The following is a 20,605-nucleotide window of genomic DNA, read 5'->3' on the forward strand; positions in this document are numbered from 1 at the left end:
GGAGCAAGTCACTGCTACATATTTTTGTGCTGCATATGCATGGAATCTCTGCCAGTAAGAGTCTGGCTGAGCACAGGTGTCTGGAACTGTCTGAAATTTGACGCAGTTTTGAGGTATTCTGGGACAGGGTTGTGCAAAGTTTTGAGTGTGTGAGTCAGCAGTTTGAAGACTTCTGTAGATGGGTAGCCAGCGAAGCTGTTTGAGGTGCAGGGCATGTGCGTGATAGGAGGTTGAGGGTGAGCCTGGCTGCTGCATTCTGCATGGTTTGGATTCATCTGCTCAGATGAGTGAGGGAGTAATTGAGTATTGGGGTGAGTGCTGCATTGATAGGGGGAGTCCTTTGGTGTAGATGAAGTGTATATCTACTACCATAACTTTCTGCCTTCTATATATGGGACACCTAGCCTAAGCTTTTCCTACCTGTTCATATCTCTGTATCCTTCAAAGTCATTACCAATCCTGAATACTTATCAAGTGAATCTGTACCAATGCTTTCCAATGCTAGCTATCAGAAGCTCAAGAAAACATGCCTTTCATGTGCCTTTAGCACACTCAGGAACATATTTACTGGGATTTTGGTGCAGGGCAGCAGAGCAAGTTACCTTGCTTCACTGTCCTGCGTCACAGGGAAAGGGTAAGAATGCACTATAGTTATCCAATACAGCGCATTCCTGTCCTTTCTCCATGCAGTGGCACTGTTTCAGCAGCCTAGCCCCAATGCAGACACTTTTGCACCATAGTGCATGGGTGCCTGCATTACAGGCATGGTTGTATTTGGAAGAAACACCTTCCTGAACAAAAATATTCCATAGAGGCATTTTCTCCTTTCTATGTGTGCTGCAAAATGCTGCACACATAGAAAGAGGAGAAAATAAGAAAAAATAAAGATATTTCTCCTTGTTACGCCTCACTTGGAGATGTTCACGATTTTGACACGTTTACAAGAACTTATAAGTCTGGGAATGCATCAAAAAACATATGACTTGTATGAGAACACCCATCGCAACACCCATGGAACATATCCCTTGCAAGGCAAAGCAGCGTTTGCACTGCATTGCATTACTCCATATTTGTGGAGCCATTCAAAGCCAGGAAAAGTGCCTTTGAGCGGCTTCATAATTATGACTGAGAGGTTTGCGTCATGCATATACAACATTGTGTGGTGCAATCATGATGCAAAGCCCTCATAAATATGCCCCTTGCTGTTCCCAATCGAACTCCTTCTAGTTTATCGATGCAAGTTGTTCGGTGTCGCAAAAAGCCTTATGAGGCCCACATCCCTTGAACTGAGTGAGCATATTTTTCTTTGATAGTAAGGAAAATATGCTGAGGAAGACTGCCAAAGTTCCCCACACAACACTTCAAAAACTACTAAAGACTAGATTTTGCCACACAGGGTAATCTGTGAAAACATGGCCTGTGTTCCATCCACCATTTTGTGCAGTGTGGTGACTGCAATGCACTTGACATATAGTGAACAGAATACCTACAGCAAATTAATGTGTTGAGCAGGCCATAAGAAAATCCATGTTTTTCTTAAGTAGAGGAAACAATTTCCAAAGCCGCTTGCCTAGTGAAGTAGTGGACAATGGAAGACATTTATCCAGGCACACCCATTGAAAAATATATATTATGGCAGATCCACCTCAGTCAATTTCCCAATACTGGTACAATGTAAAGCAAGTTGTAAACATAGGCCTTGCTCAGATGGGTACTACAGACAGTAACAGCAAGTCTCCTGCCTCTTTCCTTACTTAGAGAAGACTCTGCAATGATGACCTGGTTGAGTCTTTCTCACTATTGCTGGAATGCAGTCAGGAAAGTGCTGATCCTGCAGCCCTGCCGTGTCCTCTACAGCAGTTGAAGTGGAGGCTACTGCTTCTTTAGCAGTAAGGCTTTCAATGATGGTCTAAAGAAAGTCAAGGAAAGATATTGGTCTTCTTGTGGTGGTCTGACGGTAAACAGCGTACGCATTGTATATTGCCATTTGGATCAGGATTTAAACAGCTTCCTATACCATGTGTGAGTTTTATGATTCAGGTTGTATGGCTGCAGTACCTGCTCATTCTCATTCGCTTCCCCTAGTACTTGTTGAAACCAAGTACAGATGGGCTTATGAAATTCGGTCAAATGACACCCAAACCGTGACCCCGAAAGTGCTCTCATCATGGATTATGCTGAGCATGTACAAATCTCGCCTACTGGAACATTTTACTATGAGCCGTTCGTTGGAATGCAATGCAGTACTCACGGATTTTTGGTGCTTCTAACATACAAGCACCTGGGGGAATCGTTTACGGCGACCTCAAATTGTATCGCATGCCACAGAGCCAGCTTTGTATAGCTTGCTGAGCAGCTCTATTACACATAGAAGCCCACATAAAAGTTATAACCTTTATGAAGGAGTGGTTGGACAAGCTCCTCTACAATCTTTGCTGTGACTCCTAGAATAGTAGGACACCCTACAGGATTCAGAGCATAATACCTAACGAGTAGAGATCTTACACAGCATATACATTTTAATGCCAAGAGGAGCTCATTTGCTCGATGTGTTTTGCTTGAACAGCAGCCGCCCCTTGTAAAGGACTAAGGAATCATCAATGGCTATTTTCTTTCTAGGATTACAAATGTTCTATGACAGGCTAATTTCTTTTAGCCTGTCAGGGTGGGAAAACAGCTCAATTATTAGTGAAATGCAGTACACACTGTAATAGCAAGAGCCGGACTGTGCTTATAAAGGGAGAAAAATTAGGTGTTACCCAAACTGTTCAAGTACACCAGTAAGACCATACACTTAAGGGCAAATTTATAAGACTTGATGCATCACTGCGGTAATGCAGCGATGTGTTAAAAAAAGTTGTGCTGCAGTATAACACTTTGACATGACGAGGATGCGTCGTTTTTACGGGACAGTGAACCATGTTGTAAGGTCCCAAGGAGCTCAAAAATTTTTGATGTATCAGTGGGAAGGATGGCGCAAAGTGTCATGATGCATCAGCTCCCAATATGGTGCAAAGCTAATTTGCGGGACTTGAAAGACTTATATTTACGTGCCTTAAATCAGCTTTGCGTCACACCGGAGTGCATTGTGCATCAAAAAGACTCAAGAAGTGACACATTGCAAACAAAAAAACCTTTGAAGGTGCTTCAAATATAAGAAACGGAGTTAGCTGCAAGCAACAACCCCAACACCAGGCACGACATCCAGACTGAATCCCAGGTGAAGAGGAAGTGGGTAATAATAAACATCTGTTATTCAGCGCCAAGATACTCTTGAGTGAACGTGTGCTTTACAAATACACATGCCATGTTGTGTTATGTATGTTATGTTATTAGTGAGGAGGAGAACTAAATGTTAATATCCGAGGTGACAAAAAATTAACACTGTCTCTTTGTCACCTCCAAATTTCTATTAGGGAAGAAGAAAGCCATTTGATAGTTCACAATGGATAATAATGTCTCACATGTTAACTCATACATCACATTCATGTAATTAGATTTGCCCAGCGACAAATTGCTCATCCCAGCCTAGCCCTGCCAAAGTTTGTCAGGTTCATGCAATGTGTTGTCTCAGTTCAGGTTGTCCTTTGAATACAGTGACTTGTAGTGTAATGTATGACATGAGTGACTAGTGTGGTAAGTCCCACAATACAAAGCACAGACCTGCACTGGAGCAACACATCATGCATAGTCTTTGGAAAGCTGCACGGCCTAACTATGACAATGCAGCCCCCCCTTTCACAATGACGCAAGTTTGCTTTTTTTGGAGCTACACAGCCAAAAGTGTAGTGCAAAGTTATGGTCTGGACTGGGATTGCCAGAGGAATAACATCTCACCCGAGAGGGGATCCAGGTGCTGAGTATGCAAAGGATCACCAAGTAAGATCATGTGAAGAGTCATGTGTACAGTCATGAGCATTACACCATATTTCATGCAGCTGTCCTGATGTGCTTGGTGAGATTACACAGGTATTGCCTGCCACGTCAAACACCACACTATCTCCTGTCTTGTAGAAATATATTTTGGGGTTGGGGGTGAATGCAAGTGAAGCACACCAGAGGTAGATGAGTGTTTGTTAGCAGCATAGATGGTGTGTGAGCTTAATGGTCCCCTGTTAGTTGTTAGTGTACTGCCATGTTGGATGTGGCCTCGCACATTCAACTGGCAGAGTGTCAGATTGGAAGCCAATAAATGTCAAAGAGGGGAGGTGTGATGTGTGTGCCACAAGGTAGCTTGAGTGATAGTCATGCACTGCTGTGTGTGATAGTTTCCCAATTGTGGAGCAGCGGTAAATTATGACATGGAGGAGGGAATTGGAGTACTGCATTCTACATGTAATATGGGTTTGGGTGATGGTGTAGATGGTGTCAGGAGGGAATCGTAATCAGAAAAGTCTAACTATGTTACATATGTCAAAGCTGGAGGATGTGAAAGAGGGAATTGTGAAGTGCAAGGTGAGCTAGGTGTTCAGGATGATGGGCAGGTTTTAGGGATGGTTGGAGGGTGAGGTGTTTGGATCTAGTCGTGTGGGCAACCAGGGTGGGTACATGTTACAAAATGTCCTCACTACTTACTGGTGTGATTTAGCATGAGCCATAGGTCTCACATACAGGTAGGCATGGTTGTCAATTGCAAGATATGATAAATGTAGGTGGTGTAGGTGTGCCGTGTGAGTCAATGTCCGATCAGGATGAAATCAGTGTGTGAGAGAAAGTTTAGTTCCTCGGTCTGAATGATGACTGAGAGAGGAATCAGTTACAGCTATGAGTGAGTGGGGTGAGTGAATAGATTTGTGTATCTCTGTGGATGCGCAACTTGGGTAATGAGGAAATGGAGTGAGCTTCAGTGGTATCATATTTACAAGTGTGGAAGTGCCTGTCCCCTTCAGAGATGGTGCACAGTGCCTATTGTTCTGGACTCTGAAGATGACTGTGTGTACTAGGAAACAACAGTCCACACATACAAGCACACTATGGTGTGTACATGCCCTTACCCATTCTTGCAGTGTAGCAAGGCAGCTTGCTGTGTACTGTTGCTTGGATGAGTGTCAAATATGACCCCTCAATCTCATGAATGCACAAAGTGCACACATGACAGCAGAGCAAGACAGATTGGCATGGTGTACTGTACTGTGTGAAAGGCAGAGTGCAAGATCAAATCTAACAGATGACAAAATAACATTATTCTTTTTCTGGATTTGTGGGCTAAGTGATGCCTAGAAGCAATGCAGGAACTAGGGTTACATGATACAATGTTCTCAGCAGTGGTGTCAATAACTGAACCTAGGCACAAAGAAACAAACCTATATCCAAAATCTTTGCTTTGGCTTATTTCCCTGTCCTGCTCCAATGCTTGGTTGTTTTGGGGAGCCCCTTTGTTTCTATATAATCAATAACTGAACCTTACATCAATCTACTCCTTAAAATTTACAATATGCTAATCAACTTGGTAAATGGTGCACTTATCTACACTCACCATTTCAGGCAGTGCAGGGCAGCAAGCTGCGTAACTGCCTTGTAGTGTGTGGTATGACACAAAAAGGACCCCTTGTCACATAGTGCTTGAATGAACAATATAAAGATATTTCCATGTGAAAGGCAGAAGTGGAGCTTCGGGGCTCCATTTGGTTTTAGTTGCCCCCCCTCAATCTTTGCCTATTAGCCAGGCCCACCTGCAGACTTACTATACAAATATGGGAACTGTGAGGATCACCGCTGGCATGCCAAAGGTGCAACTAAGGCAAGCCCGCCTGCGCCCACCCACTCCTGGATGGTGCAAGGGACCAGGTGTCCTGCCTGTTCTGCCTCAGCTGATCGGCAGTAAACAGCGAGGGAGATGCTATTACTTGCTCCGGCCATTCAGGAAAGCAGTAGGCACTCAATGGAAGGTGTCCTGAGTGCTGAGAACTTTGGTAAGTGTGGGTTCACCTTTGTAATGTCACCGTTGGAATGACGCATCACCTAAACCTGAACCCTGCAACGTGCTTCTTTCTAAACTGTCAATCCCTACCAGAACATAAAATGAAGATCTCTGAGTTTTTGTACGACCACCAGCCTGAAGCTCTCTTTCTTGTAGAAACTTGGCTCATGACTCATTCAGCTTCAGATGTTCTGGATGCCGTTCCACAGGACTATGCCATCTTGAGAATAGATAGAACTAACCAAAAAGGAGGGGGTGGTCACTGTCATTTTCAAATGCCAACAGCAGTGCAGCTTTGAGGAAGTAAATATTGTTGGCTGTGAAGAGGCCTGTTTTTCCTTAGCGTTATCTAGTAACTGCACTTTAGTAGGCTTCTTAATCTACCACCCGCCCGGTCCCACTACTCAGTTTGTGACCTTGTTGATGGATAAAATACCTGCCTATGCACTCCGCATCTCTAACTTTCTGATTTTGGGCAACCTTAATCTACATTTTGAAGACACTACCTGCTGCATTGCATCCTTTCTTACTGAGGACATTGGGTTGTTACACCTCAATCTGCTAGTTCAGGTGCCTACTCACATACTAGGTCATATTCTTGACCCTGCCTTTGTGAACTCAGCCCACGTTAGTTATGTTCTTCCCATACCTATTTAATGGCTAGACCATTTTATAGTCCCTCTCCAAGTAACTACAAGTCTCTCAGTTCCATCAGTTCCCAGATTGAGCTGCAATAAAAATTGCAAATGGTCTTTGCTCACCCCTTCCGCTTTTCTCAGCGGCTCTGAACTTAAACCCTCCATCACTGAGTCACTCCCCCCCAGATAGCTAATCTTCAGGTAGACGCCTGGATAAATGAGACCTTAGATAAGGTAACACTTCTGAAAACGTGTAATATTACACGAGCCAAACCATCAGCAGAGTGGTTTGCTGATGGAAAAGTAATGTAAACATTTGAAACGTTTATGGTGCAGGGAATATACCACCACAGATAAAATGACTTTTACTTAGTGCCGTGAAGAAATACCACAAACAAATCAGAAGCACACAGACCCAATTTAATGCCCGGAAGATTGTGATGGGTAACAACTCCTCTAGGCAAATTTTTTTAATCTTTAAATCCCTCACCTCCCTGAAATGTGTTTCCACTTCCACCACCCCTTAGGCAACTAGTTGCCGTAAGATTGTAGCCTTTTTCTCAGATAAAATTATTAAAATCTACACATCATTCTCCGAAAAAGCTCGAAATGACTCACCCGACAGAATGGACCTTATTCCTCACCCGATCAGAAGGCTTTCTTAATATACCTACTTTATCAGTAACTGTGATGCTTACGTTTGCTGCTAAATAATATCAGGTTCTCCTCAGGGCTCTGTCTCACCTGCCATGTTAGAACAATGAATAGAAGCTATACTTCCTACTCTCTGTGATTTGCTCCACCTGTCTTTCAGTACTGGTCAGGTCCCTGCTAATTAGAAGCATTCAACCGTTGTTCCACTCTTGAAGAAGCGCTCCTAGGATCCATCTGAACCAGTGAACTTCAAACCTATATCTCTGCTACCTTTCTTTGCTAAAATTGCAGAAAACCACATCAACCAGCAGTTAATGAGATATATTGATGAGAAAGAAATTCTGCATGAAACTCAGTTAATGATATATGTTGATGAGAAAGAAATTCTGCATGAAACTCAGTCAAGATTCAGACCTCATTGTAGTACAGAATCCGCACTTTTTTTGGCTTCAGAGTCTCTGAGATTTATTGATGATGTGGGCAAGACCTCGGCCCTCATCATGTTGGACCTAAGTGAGGCCTTCAACACTGTGTCCCATGGCCTTCTATTGAACCGGCTGCAACAACACGGCATAGGGGGTCCTGCTGTTGAGTGGCTGGCAGATTATCTCCAGAACCACACCTCCCAAGTGCTACAGCAGCCAGCACTTCTGAGATCCTTCCTCTGTAGCAGGGAGTGCCCCAGGGATTGGCCCTGAGTCTGACTCTATTCAACTTCTATATGCACCCTCTTGCTGAGGTGATCAAGCTTCATGGGGCCAAGTTTGTGTCATACTTCAATGACACTCAGTTAATCATCACTCTGGCGCAGAATGAAGGCACCCCAGCAGCTAGCTTTAGATCATGTCTGGTGGACCTAGCTGAATAGACGGCTCTCAACTGTCTTAGACTCAATGATGAAAAAACTGAATTCATGGTAGTGGGGACACAGCCCTCAATATGGTCTTTGGCCTGGTGGCCAGATGATCTAGGTCCAACACTGATCCCCAAACCAAAAGTGAAAAATCTTGGTATTGTGTTTGACTGTACCCTGTCCTTTGATAGTCTGGTCTCTGCCCTGGTCAGAAACTGCTTTGGCATTTTAAAAATGCTGGGTTTCCTACTTGAGTCAGTGAAAAAGACAGTAGCCCAGGCTCTCTTAATGTCCAGATTGGACTACTGCAATGTGCTATTTCTTGGGGCTTCCCAAGGTAGACTGAAAATGCTTCAGAGAGTTATAAATGTGAATGCACAGTTGCTTTTGAACTTTCCCAGGTACTCATCTACTAGTTCAGCTCTCTCTAAGCTCCATTGGCTATGTATCTCATTCAAAGCACATTGTTTTTGTCTGAAAATCCTGAATTAGAAAGTTCCACAATATCTTTTTCCCCTGATTAAACAATACCTTCCCAAAAGGTGCCACAGGTTCTTAGGGTCAGTACTGGCTGCAGTCCCTAAGGTAAATATTGCACGTTTGAGTGGCAGGTCTATTAGATATATAATTGCTAAACTATGGTGTTCTCTCCCGTTGGAGCTGATACTGAAATGTACAGAAGTAATTTTCTCCCAAAAACTGTTTTTTTCAAACATATTGAGTGCACAGAGTAGTGCGCAGTCGCCCTGTAGGTTATTTGGATATCTAGCGTGGGGACACTCTGAATGGAGAAACAATGCACTCAAAAAATTCCAAACATGGTAGTGTAAGTTGGCCTCTTTCACTTGTAGTAATACACCTGTAACATAAAGTGAATGAAAATAATGTCTGTCACCCAATGTCTTTAAGTCATTATCCATCATAGATCATCTTGAACATATTTCAATTTCATTACAGAGGGACAAACAACACCTCCTGTCCAGAAGTTGTCCTATATGAACAATCTGTTGGTGATGACTTCCTGCCCCCAATGGACAATGACATATTCCAACAACTCCTGATCCACAGAATCTCTGTCTTCGGTCATGGCAAGGGATGACAGCATTGCAGGGTCTCCAGAGGAACCGCCACCCACAGAACATGCCCCATCTGCCAGTCCAAGCCCAGTTGCCGTCTTCGAGGATCCCAAAGTTGTCTTCCAATGGCAAGTGGTAGGAGTCCAGCAACAGGTAGTTGATGTGGTGTGGGTGGGGATAGAGACCATATTGGGCAGTCTAGAGGGAGTCTGTAAGTGCCGCAGTCCTAATAAGGATACATCTGTGGAAATTAAAGGCTACCCTTGGCTTTATAGGATGGATGAGTCCCTGGCTGACATTGCCGGTGTCATGAGGGAGAGGCAAGAACAACAGGCCTCAAGCTCTGATACCAGTGAGGTTGCCACCAGGCTGTAGATCATCATTTACAACATAGCATCTATGGAGCGCAATTTGCACTCCTACACAACAACAATGGCTGTTCTACATTACATTGTTGCATTGTTGAGAAGCCATCATTCCCTTTTCAGCACTGTGCTTCCTTCCTTGCTGGAACAGACACATGCAGCTGGGACAGGGGAGACACATATTCTTTCCCTGATGTGTATGTGCCTCAGAAGCCTCTCATACAAATACCACCAGTTACACAGGAGGCACAATACCCCCCAAAGGAAGGAAGATGTGGACTTAACCAGTTGTCCTGCGCCTGTCCCCATGCCCCCTTCTTTGTCACCCAACATTGTACCTTTTCATTTGTGAGCCTGTTAATCTCATCCACTTGTGGACTTTTGAAGAAGCCTATCTTTCCTATGGCAATTTGTACCTCCTCACTGAAATTCTCCTCAACTCTACTTTCCGCATGACATATGGACTCTGCCTTGGCATATTTTGCTCACAATCAATGATGGCCTGTTGACCCAAACACTGAAAAAAGCTCGTGCTTAGCCAATCAAATATTGTAAATAAATTCACTAATATAAACCAAAGTTTTGCTTGTTTATTGATGAGCAGACTACTTGTACCATGGGAGATGTGTATAAACATAACTCCCTTCCTAGCATCTCAAGAGGAGTGAGCAAAAGTCACTAGCACCTGCTTTCTATGGATATACAGAAAAAACAAGTATATACACTGTGATGGCATTATGAGGAATGTGTTGCTTTCCAATGGAATGTCAGGGTTTGACACACAGTGTAAGGCTCAAACCAAACACACACACACACATGTCTACCTTCTAAAATGGGGTATGTGAGCCATGTGAGCCAATAACACTGTTACACTCATCCACATAATGCTGGCTCAATGAACATGACAACATGATCAAACACATATGATAGCCTCAATGCTAAAGTACATAAATTATCATGTATGCACTAATGATAGGCAGATAATCATACCCATACTCCTTCTGAATTAGCAACATACCTGTGCGGCACAAGGATTCACAAATGCTATTAAATTCCTTGCATGTCTGTATGCAAGAAATACAAGTGCTTACTGTTGGGGCCCAGTGTCAATGGGTAAATGCAGAATAATGATACTTTGGGGTAAGTAGTGTAAATGTATTCCTCTTCCCCAGAGAGACAGCATATGTGTTGGGTGCAGCTGTAACTATATTGTACATTTAAGGTACGTTGTGCACACACATTTCTGCATGAGAGCCAGAACACAGAAGTAAGCTCAAAGTAACGTCTCCTTAGGGGAAGATAACATGGGTGATTTACTGGCATGAATCGTTGACAGTAGCTACACAAAGTAAATTGTATGTAGTGCATCACTTATCAAGTAGTCAATGCCAATGATTAAGGGGGGTCTACAGGCAGGTGTGAATACAATCATGGATTGTAAAAAGCCAACAACAATGACCCATTTGCACAATGATGCAGGGTTTGTCAGGCACTGGCAGGCACCAGTGTTTCCCACACAGCCTGGAATAGTAATATGTAGTGGCAAAACTATAACAACTATAATTCATCTATCACTTGCAAACAGATTGCAACAGTAGTATGCTGCCTGTGTTGTCTTGTGAGTAAAATTTACAAAATAAGTCCACTTACAGTTGCTTAAGTTTTTTAAGCTACCACACTTGTCTCAATTGTTGGGTAGGCCATAAATTCGCCTAAGCACTGTAACAAAACAACACTTACCTAAAAAGCCTGCAGGTCAATAGTTACATCATCTACTGAACTCAACCTACACAATTCTTTATATGAAATGATGACAAATTAGTGAAAGTATAAACACATGTAATATATAACAACTATCTAATCTACCCACATCTATTCAGCCTGATCTAACTAACCTTAATTCTGCCTTACACGTTCTTAACTTTACCTAAGCTATTTTACCCACTATACACAAATGATAAGTTAAACATCTATACCCCAATACAGACAACTACCACACCCTAAACATTCAATACCTATATATGTAAAGCTAAACAAATATATATATTTTATGCACACACTAAACATCAACCTGCCACCCACTTAAAAACCTATCAGTTTAAAAGCACACCTAAAACCTACTCCCTGTTTAAGCATGTAAAAAACTATCACTGACACTAGCCTACACTATCACCACGGTAAATCCAAACTAACACCACACCTAAATTACTAAAACAATAAAAAGAACTTGAACAATATCAGGGAACAGGAAATGTCTGAGGAATAGTCACATTTGCGCACTGATGTGCTGCAGGACCTGCACCACAAATGATGATCCTATTGCAGGTGCTGACTGTGTGGCCTGTGTGGCTGGTACATGATGGGCTGTAGTAGAGCCTGCCTGAGGATTGTCAGCCTGATGTAGGGCAACGTCAAGTTGTTTTTGCCCATTGCTGTGTTGTGGCTGTGACAGCCTTCCTGAATTCCATGTCCCTGCAGCCTTGCCGTCTTCCTATTTCCCCTCCATCTTCTTGTAGTCTTTGGCGACATGCTGAATTTGTCAGTAGAGCTCCAAACGGATGTGGTGCTGCTTGGCCTCCTCATCTGTCATGTTGTAAGGAAGGTAAAGGAATAACATATAATCTCAAGATGGAAATGTACATGATGTCCAAATAATAGGCTCTCATTGTCATACAATTACATGTGAGAGGCCAGGCCAACATCAAATATTGAGAAAGAGAAAAGAAGAATATACCTTATGTGCAAATACATCTCCTAATCAAACAAGCCAAACCGACTCAAGTGTTGGCAAAGTAGGTGTACGATATGGTAATGTAGTCACAAATTCACTTATAGCCATACTATTCTTGACACTGAATTGCAAGCATGATGATGTGTCCATATGGAACATGACACATGATACAGATATGGAGACTTTGGTTTTTCTATTGTATCATGCAAATGGGTTTGTCTTTTGTTTATTAACATACGTGAAATGAGTTACATCAATCAAGTCCACATAGTGTGCCTCTGCATTACTTTACTCATCTGGAAATACACAAGGCAACACACATTACTGTCTTAAATGACTCAGTGATAGATAGTCAAAACATGGATGGAGGGAGGGGAAATCAACCTGTGTGCACCCTAGGGTAGCTTGGCACAGAGCAGTTGGCTTAACTTAAGAGGCAATGTGTAAAGTATTTGTGCACACTTTAATTATGGTAACACAGTGACAACACCACAAAAGACTTCACATCAGCTTAGAAAAATAGGGAATATTCAACTGATTAAACCAAGAGCAACATGACAAAAGTCCAATAAGTAGAAGTTGAGATATTAATTTTTAGAGACTGAATGTGAAAATAGTTCTTCAATGTCACTAGTGGTCATAAGGTTACTTCAGGCTGTGCGGTATCAGTGAAAATTCAAAGTTAAGGCTGACCGCAATCGAAACTGACAGGTCCCACTGAAAAAGTACCTTGGATGGAGCAAAGTGTCAATGTCGAGGACTCAAATCGAGGAGTCAAAGAGGTGTTGTGTCGTCAATAAATGAATGGAGGCTAGCGTCCTCGTCGATCCATGGATGGAGTTGAGTGTTCACGCCGGTTCTCTCCATTTGATGGGAGCTGTGTTGTCGAACCTCTGTATGATGCAGGTATTGCATCGCCATCAAGCAGTGCATTCTGCTGTCTATGAGCAGTGCTGGCTGTAGACTCACTGTCGTTGAGTGGTCACTGTGTCAGCGTCGAAGGGTGATGCATCATTTTCATGCGAATTAAGGTGATTAAGGTTATGCGTAAACAGCAGGCAAGTTAGCAAGCCCTTATAGACTCACGTCTTCAAGGATGTAGAAAGCAATTCCAGTCCCTCTCATTCCCAGGCAAGAAGCAGCAGGCTAACACGGAGGAGAAAGTTGCAAAGTGGCAGTCCCTCCTGCAATCAGTAGGCAGCAGGCCAACACAGCAGAGAAAATACCAAAGTGGCAGTCCCTCCTGCAGCATAGTAGCTCTTCTTCCAGGCAAAATGTCCTTGGTTCCAGTAGAGTTCTGATTTGGTGGTGTCAGGGGTCCAGTACATATACTCACATGTGCCTTTGAAGTGGGGGAGATCTCAAAGAGGCTTTTGAAGATCACAAGGTCCCTGACTTTCCTGCCCTGGCTCAAGACACACTACAGGGGTATGCATCTCTTTCTGTGGGGACAGGCATAGCACTAATCGGGTGCAAGTTTCAGCTCCTCCCTCCCACTCTACCTCAGGTAGGCCCATCCGCATGATGATGGACCATCAGGATGCAAATGTCACAGCCCAGCTCCCTTTGTGTGACAGTCTGGACAGCATACACAAAGCCCAGCTGTCATCCTAACCGAGAGATTTATTAAGAGACAAGCAGAGGCACAGAATGGTTAAAGTAAGAAAATGCCAACTTTCTAAAAGTGCCATTTTCAGACCAAACTTCACTGAAACGTGTTGTTAGACCTGGCCCTTCTGAGAAGTTTATCCCCAAACCTTTTGCTTCCTATTTTTCAGTTGTAGTTATTTATAGGATTCTGGGCACTATACCACTGCTAATCATTGTTAAAATGCGTATTCTCTCTGTATAAATTGTGACAGTGATTGGTTATCCATGATTGGCATATTGGACATACTGGTAAGTCCCTAGTAACGTGCACAGTGTGTGCCAGGGCCTCCAAATCAAATTCCACTAGCGGGCTTGCAGCACTGGTTGTGCCACCCACATGAGTAGCCCTGTAAATGTATCTCAGACCTAACACTGTAGTGTCTGCGCGTGCAGTTGTAAACTGCCATGTTGTCCTGACAAGTGCACCCACTTGCCAGGCCCAAACCTTCCCTTTCCTTACATGTAAGGCATGCACCCCTAAAGTAGGCCCAAGGTAACCCTGTGGGCAGTGTGCAGTGTATGTGAAAGGTAGGACATGTACTAGTGTGTATGACATGTCCTGATAGTGAAATAAGGTGTATTTCATTTTTCACTGTTGAAAGGCTATCTGTCCCATAGGCTCATAATTGGGGTTGCACTGTACCATGTTTACATGTGTAAATTTCCATAAGCACAAGATAGGATGATCATGTTTGAACTCTCTGAACTCAGAATTTGATAACGCACCTTTTGGTAAAGGTGGTTTTTAGATCCTGTGTTTGAAAATGCCACTTTTTGAAAGTGGGCATTTTCTTAGTTTTCCATTCTATGTGGCTGACTGTGTGGCCTGTGTGGCTGGTACATGATGGGCTGTAGTAGAGCCTGCCTGAGGATTGTCAGCCTGATGTAGGGCAACGTCAAGTTGTTTTTGCCCATTGCTGTGTTGTGGCTGTGACAGCCTTCCTGAATTCCATGTCCCTGCAGCCTTGCCGTCTTCCTATTTCCCCTCCATCTTCTTGTAGTCTTTGGCGACATGCTGAATTTGTCAGTAGAGCTCCAAACGGATGTGGTGCTGCTTGGCCTCCTCATCTGTCATGTTGTAAGGAAGGTAAAGGAATAACATATAATCTCAAGATGGAAATGTACATGATGTCCAAATAATAGGCTCTCATTGTCATACAATTACATGTGAGAGGCCAGGCCAACATCAAATATTGAGAAAGAGAAAAGAAGAATATACCTTATGTGCAAATACATCTCCTAATCAAACAAGCCAAACCGACTCAAGTGTTGGCAAAGTAGGTGTACGATATGGTAATGTAGTCACAAATTCACTTATAGCCATACTATTCTTGACACTGAATTGCAAGCATGATGATGTGTCCATATGGAACATGACACATGATACAGATATGGAGACTTTGGTTTTTCTATTGTATCATGCAAATGGGTTTGTCTTTTGTTTATTAACATACGTGAAATGAGTTACATCAATCAAGTCCACATAGTGTGCCTCTGCATTACTTTACTCATCTGGAAATACACAAGGCAACACACATTACTGTCTTAAATGACTCAGTGATAGATAGTCAAAACATGGATGGAGGGAGGGGAAATCAACCTGTGTGCACCCTAGGGTAGCTTGGCACAGAGCAGTTGGCTTAACTTAAGAGGCAATGTGTAAAGTATTTGTGCACACTTTAATTATGGTAACACAGTGACAACACCACAAAAGACTTCACATCAGCTTAGAAAAATAGGGAATATTCAACTGATTAAACCAAGAGCAACATGACAAAAGTCCAATAAGTAGAAGTTGAGATATTAATTTTTAGAGACTGAATGTGAAAATAGTTCTTCAATGTCACTAGTGGTCATAAGGTTACTTCAGGCTGTGCGGTATCAGTGAAAATTCAAAGTTAAGGCTGACCGCAATCGAAACTGACAGGTCCCACTGAAAAAGTACCTTGGATGGAGCAAAGTGTCAATGTCGAGGACTCAAATCGAGGAGTCAAAGAGGTGTTGTGTCGTCAATAAATGAATGGAGGCTAGCGTCCTCGTCGATCCATGGATGGAGTTGAGTGTTCACGCCGGTTCTCTCCATTTGATGGGAGCTGTGTTGTCGAACCTGGCCGAGGCTGCCAGATAGCCCATGACAGGGGCTCAGACGCTTCAGCCCACACTAAAATGTTCAGTACTAGGACAGTAAAGGCTGCTCCTCATGTTGTAGCGACTATAGTTGCTTGTTGCCAAGATATCTATTGTGTGCTGCTGCCTTGAGGGGGCTCACAGGGATAGCTGCACATCATTTACGGTGCCCAGAGAAGACCAGGCAAGAGCCTGTCATCTGGAGTACTGTTGGGGAGTGAAATACGATTCCCATCTCCCTCAGCGGTCAGCTGCCAGTTCCTGCTTCCACCCACCTGATGCTAAAAGCGCGTCACACACCAGCGGCCCTGTGTTTTCTGCCAAGATATCTGTTGTGTGCTGCTGCCCTGAGGGGGCTCGCAGGGAGAGCCACACATCGTTTGCTGTGCCCAATGAAGCACAGAGGAGAGCCTGTCATCCAGAGTACTGCTGGGAAGTGGACTACGATCCCATCTTCCTCAGTGGTCAGCTACCGGTTCCTGCTTCCGCTCCCCTGACGCTAAAAGTGCTTCGCACACCAGCGGTGCGGGATGAGGACTGGGACATGCCCAAGCAAAGCCCAGGCCAAGGCCGCAGGAGGCTGGGCTGGCCCCCCTCTAACTTCTCCCATCTCATCACCTGCTTTTAAAGTTTGGCATTAGATCTGGCCGGGCTGACACAAATAGACAAAAATAAATCTACCACCAAAGTAGGTGAGTCAACTAATACCCTAGATGACGTCCTCATAAGAGCTTCTGATGACCTGAACAAGGAGATTTAAACTGTGGAGCGTGGACTATCAATGGGTGATCTAGTAGTGGCTGATTGTATGACTGACAGCACTAACATTGGGCCCCTGATTGTACCCGTGGAGGACTTGCCTCCCTTTTTATCACCTAAGCAAACTTGTAACTCGCTCCAAACGCCAAAACCCCTGAGCTAATGTCAGAGTTCACTCCTCGCCTGTTTATGACGAGTCGCCAACAAAAAGGAAAAAAGGGGGTGGAAGACTAGCTACGTATCCAACTGACACTAACAAATAAGAGGTTGCAACAGCTCCCATACCCTTTATGGACACATTACTACTGAAAATGGAGCAGTCTTTCACCCGCTTATTTCAGCCCCTTTCGGATAGATTAAGTAAAATTGAGGAAGTTCCAGAGACCTTGAATTTAAACATAATAGCACCAATGGTCACAACCTCACTGGGGCTGGGGCTATGGTGACAGCTCTGCCCCCAGAGACTAGTGTAATACCTCAGCGTTCTTCACTCATTCGGGACAGTGTGAGACTTGATAGTGAGGCCCTTACTTCAAGAGGTCAACAATTAGGGGACATGAGGGCTGGCAAAGTTGTGAATCATCTTCAACCTTTAAATCCACAAGTCACTCACCCCCCACACTAGCCTCTGCGTTTACAGGGGGCACCCAGCTCACTTTTACCATCTACGCATACAACAGTGATACGCCCCAGAGACTGTGACATCGAAGTGCTGAATGGATCAAACATACCTTGTGACTCTAGATTAGACCTTCCCCCCGCTGCCTGCCCCTATGTTATAGTCCTTGTGAACGTTCCTAAGCTAGTGGTCACTCAGGTAGAAACCACAGATCAGCTTATTACCAAAGCAGGTTACTGGATCAGTATACACGGGGGGTAGATGGTTGCTTTGGTCGTGTATTCTAATGGCAAGACGGGTGGCATGGGTAGGGAATGCTAATAAAACCTTCCAGGGGGACTGTGTGGTGGTTAATTTTAACACGCACCATCTGGATCACCAACTGCTTGGGCATTTACCAAATACAGCTACTCAGTAAACCCAGATGCTTGCATTGCCACTTGTTTTTCTCTACAGACCGGAAAGACCCTTTAATCAGGCACAACCATATTCAATCTTACATAGAAAAAACTATCACAACACCCCTCACGTTGCCCTCTTACTCACCTCCCCTTTAAGAACCGCTTTAGCGCCCAACAGATCTGGGCAGGTGTGAATGGGGGGGGGGTGCGGGACCAATATTAATCTACATCAAAGTTGCAAGGGCCCAATTTCCCTAAATCTCCCGTGGCAACTTCCAACAATATGGCCACTTCTAGCAAACATGTCAAACTAGTCTCCTAGAAAATTGCCGGACTAAGGTCCAAAATGTCTAATTCAGATTGGTTAGCAATCATTAATATATACTATCTGGTTTGCCTCCAGAAAACATGGGAAATAGGTCCAATTTATCTAGACGGCTATCGCTCTTTCTATACTCCAGCCCGCCCTTCTGCCTCTGGACGTGCCAAGGGAGGTATTTCAACCTTGTTAAAAAACAAATTAAAATTAGCAGGCTTATCCTATTCTAATGTCTCTCCCTATTATCATTTCCTCTATTTAAAAGAACTAAGTGGTGATACTATTCTTCTAATTAAGTATTATAATAACCACTTCAATGGGAACATGAAAGAGATTGCAGATATGTTGGAAAGAGATGTTAATACTTTTTTTAAGAGTCTTAAGCAGCCCTCAAAAATAATGTGGGCAGATGACTTTAACACACTCTGCTGTACCTTAACATATAAAACAGCATGGAACATGTTTAATGACCTCGGTGACTCAACTCCCCATTTTGTACACGGTGCCTATGGCGATGCTCTGAATAGATTATTCTTTAGTAATGATCTGGAAATTATGAACCCCATTTATCCTAGTTATGGTTTTCCCCAGCATACCTTTGGATCATCCAGCCAGGGTTCAACCCCACCCTACCTATTGAGTTCTTCACCTCTGAATAAATCTACCTTTAACACTGCAGTCATGCCATATGGATTTAGTGACCACCACACTATAATTGCTAATCTGTTATGGAGAGGAAGTCCTTCTGAGTATTTAACACACATTAACCCAGAGATAGTAAGGAAAAATTTGATAATTCTAAAATGGGAAATGATAGATAAAGGGAAACTTATAACAGAGGCGGTCGGTAATAATCTTGATGGCATTATGATCTGTCTAGCAGTTACCCCATACCCAATATCAACAATGAAAGCCTTTGAGAGCATAGTATCAGAGGCTAAAAAGTTACTAACTAGGGAAAGAAGAACCCCTAATACTTCAGATTCTAAATGGTTTGACCAGTCCTGCACAAAGGCCCTTTCAAACTTACACCAAACTCTTAGATCTACCCCAAGGGGTGCAGCACTGGTCAAGAACCTACGGCATCACTATTCAGAGGCCAGGATGCAAAGAACTAATACCCTCAAGGAAGATGCTTGGGAGAAACTCCATCAAACGGCTCTCTCAAAAACTCTAGGTATTTTTGGAGAGTCATTAATGCCCCATTTTTTAAATCTCCCGAAGATCCGGGTATCACTTGCCATGTGGACGAGGATTCTTGGATCACACATTTTTGCTCCATTTTTAATTCTCATACCGAGGGGTCTGCTAGTCAGTTATCGTCAAATAGTCACTCTTTAAATTTGCCTTTGTCTTTTAACCGTCAGAAAATTAGATCGGCCCTCTCACAGTCCACTTCCAACACAGCCCCTGGTCCGTGTGGCACACCAGTAGATTTTTTCCAGGAGCACCCAGACTTGTTGGGACGGTGCTCACTAACGTTTTTAATGTAATTTCCATAATGGGCCCACCCGAATCGTGAAAGACGTTCATTATAATGCCAATTTAAAAGAAGGAGACAAAGACCAGGCAAAAAACTATTGGCCAATTTCCCTGCTAGATAGCATGGCCAAACTGATGAGTCACATTTTACTCAACAGACTTGAGGAATGGGCCACTGACAACAACATAATGAGCCTGGTACAATACGGGGGTCAAAAAGGGGAATGGTACCTAAGATCAAAGCCTCAACCTGACCTTATTAATGGCCAAGTATATCAAAGTAAAGCAGGAAAAATGGTATCTGGCATTCATGGACCTTTCAGCTGCATTCGACTGCATAGCCCACCTCCACCTGTGGGAAATAATGGTAGAAATGGGTATTGACAATGCGAGAACCACCTTTATAAGACAGCTTTATTCCTCAGCATCAGCATCTGTGCTCTATGAAAATCAGGGTGAGGGCTCCAGGTCGTTCCCAATCTTGAGGGGAGTGTGCCAGGGGTGTGTTGTTGCCCCATTCCTTATTTCCATCGATATGAATGGGATAGAAACACCCCTGTTGAGCTCTACTCCACATGCCCCATTGATTAGGAACATGCGCACCCCAATTCTTCTATACGCAGACAACGCTATTATGATTGCCCGTACTGACAGAGCCATACAACAACTGTTGCGTACATATGTAAAGTACATGAATAATTTAGGCTTAAAAACAAATGAGACAAAGTCTCTCGTTTTAATAACCGGAAGTACAGAGATGAAGGGTCCCACACTTATACACAGAAAGTCGTGAACTAGCCCATACAGATACTTTCCCGTATCTCAGGATAACCTTTTAGAGACAACTATCTTGGTCTAATATGATCAAAACTAGGTGCCTAGCACTAGAAAAAAAGTATAATAGCACTTAATTCCTTTACAGAGAAATTGGGTGCGAAGCCCCCTGAGAGGATCAAACAGGTTTACTTTGCCAAATCAATATCAGTGGCAACCTATGGAGCAGGAATCTGG

The sequence above is a fragment of the Lissotriton helveticus genome, chromosome 3_1 (genome assembly GCF_964261635.1).
Source record: "Lissotriton helveticus chromosome 3_1, aLisHel1.1, whole genome shotgun sequence".
NCBI classification, from domain to species: Eukaryota; Metazoa; Chordata; class Amphibia; order Caudata; family Salamandridae; genus Lissotriton; species Lissotriton helveticus.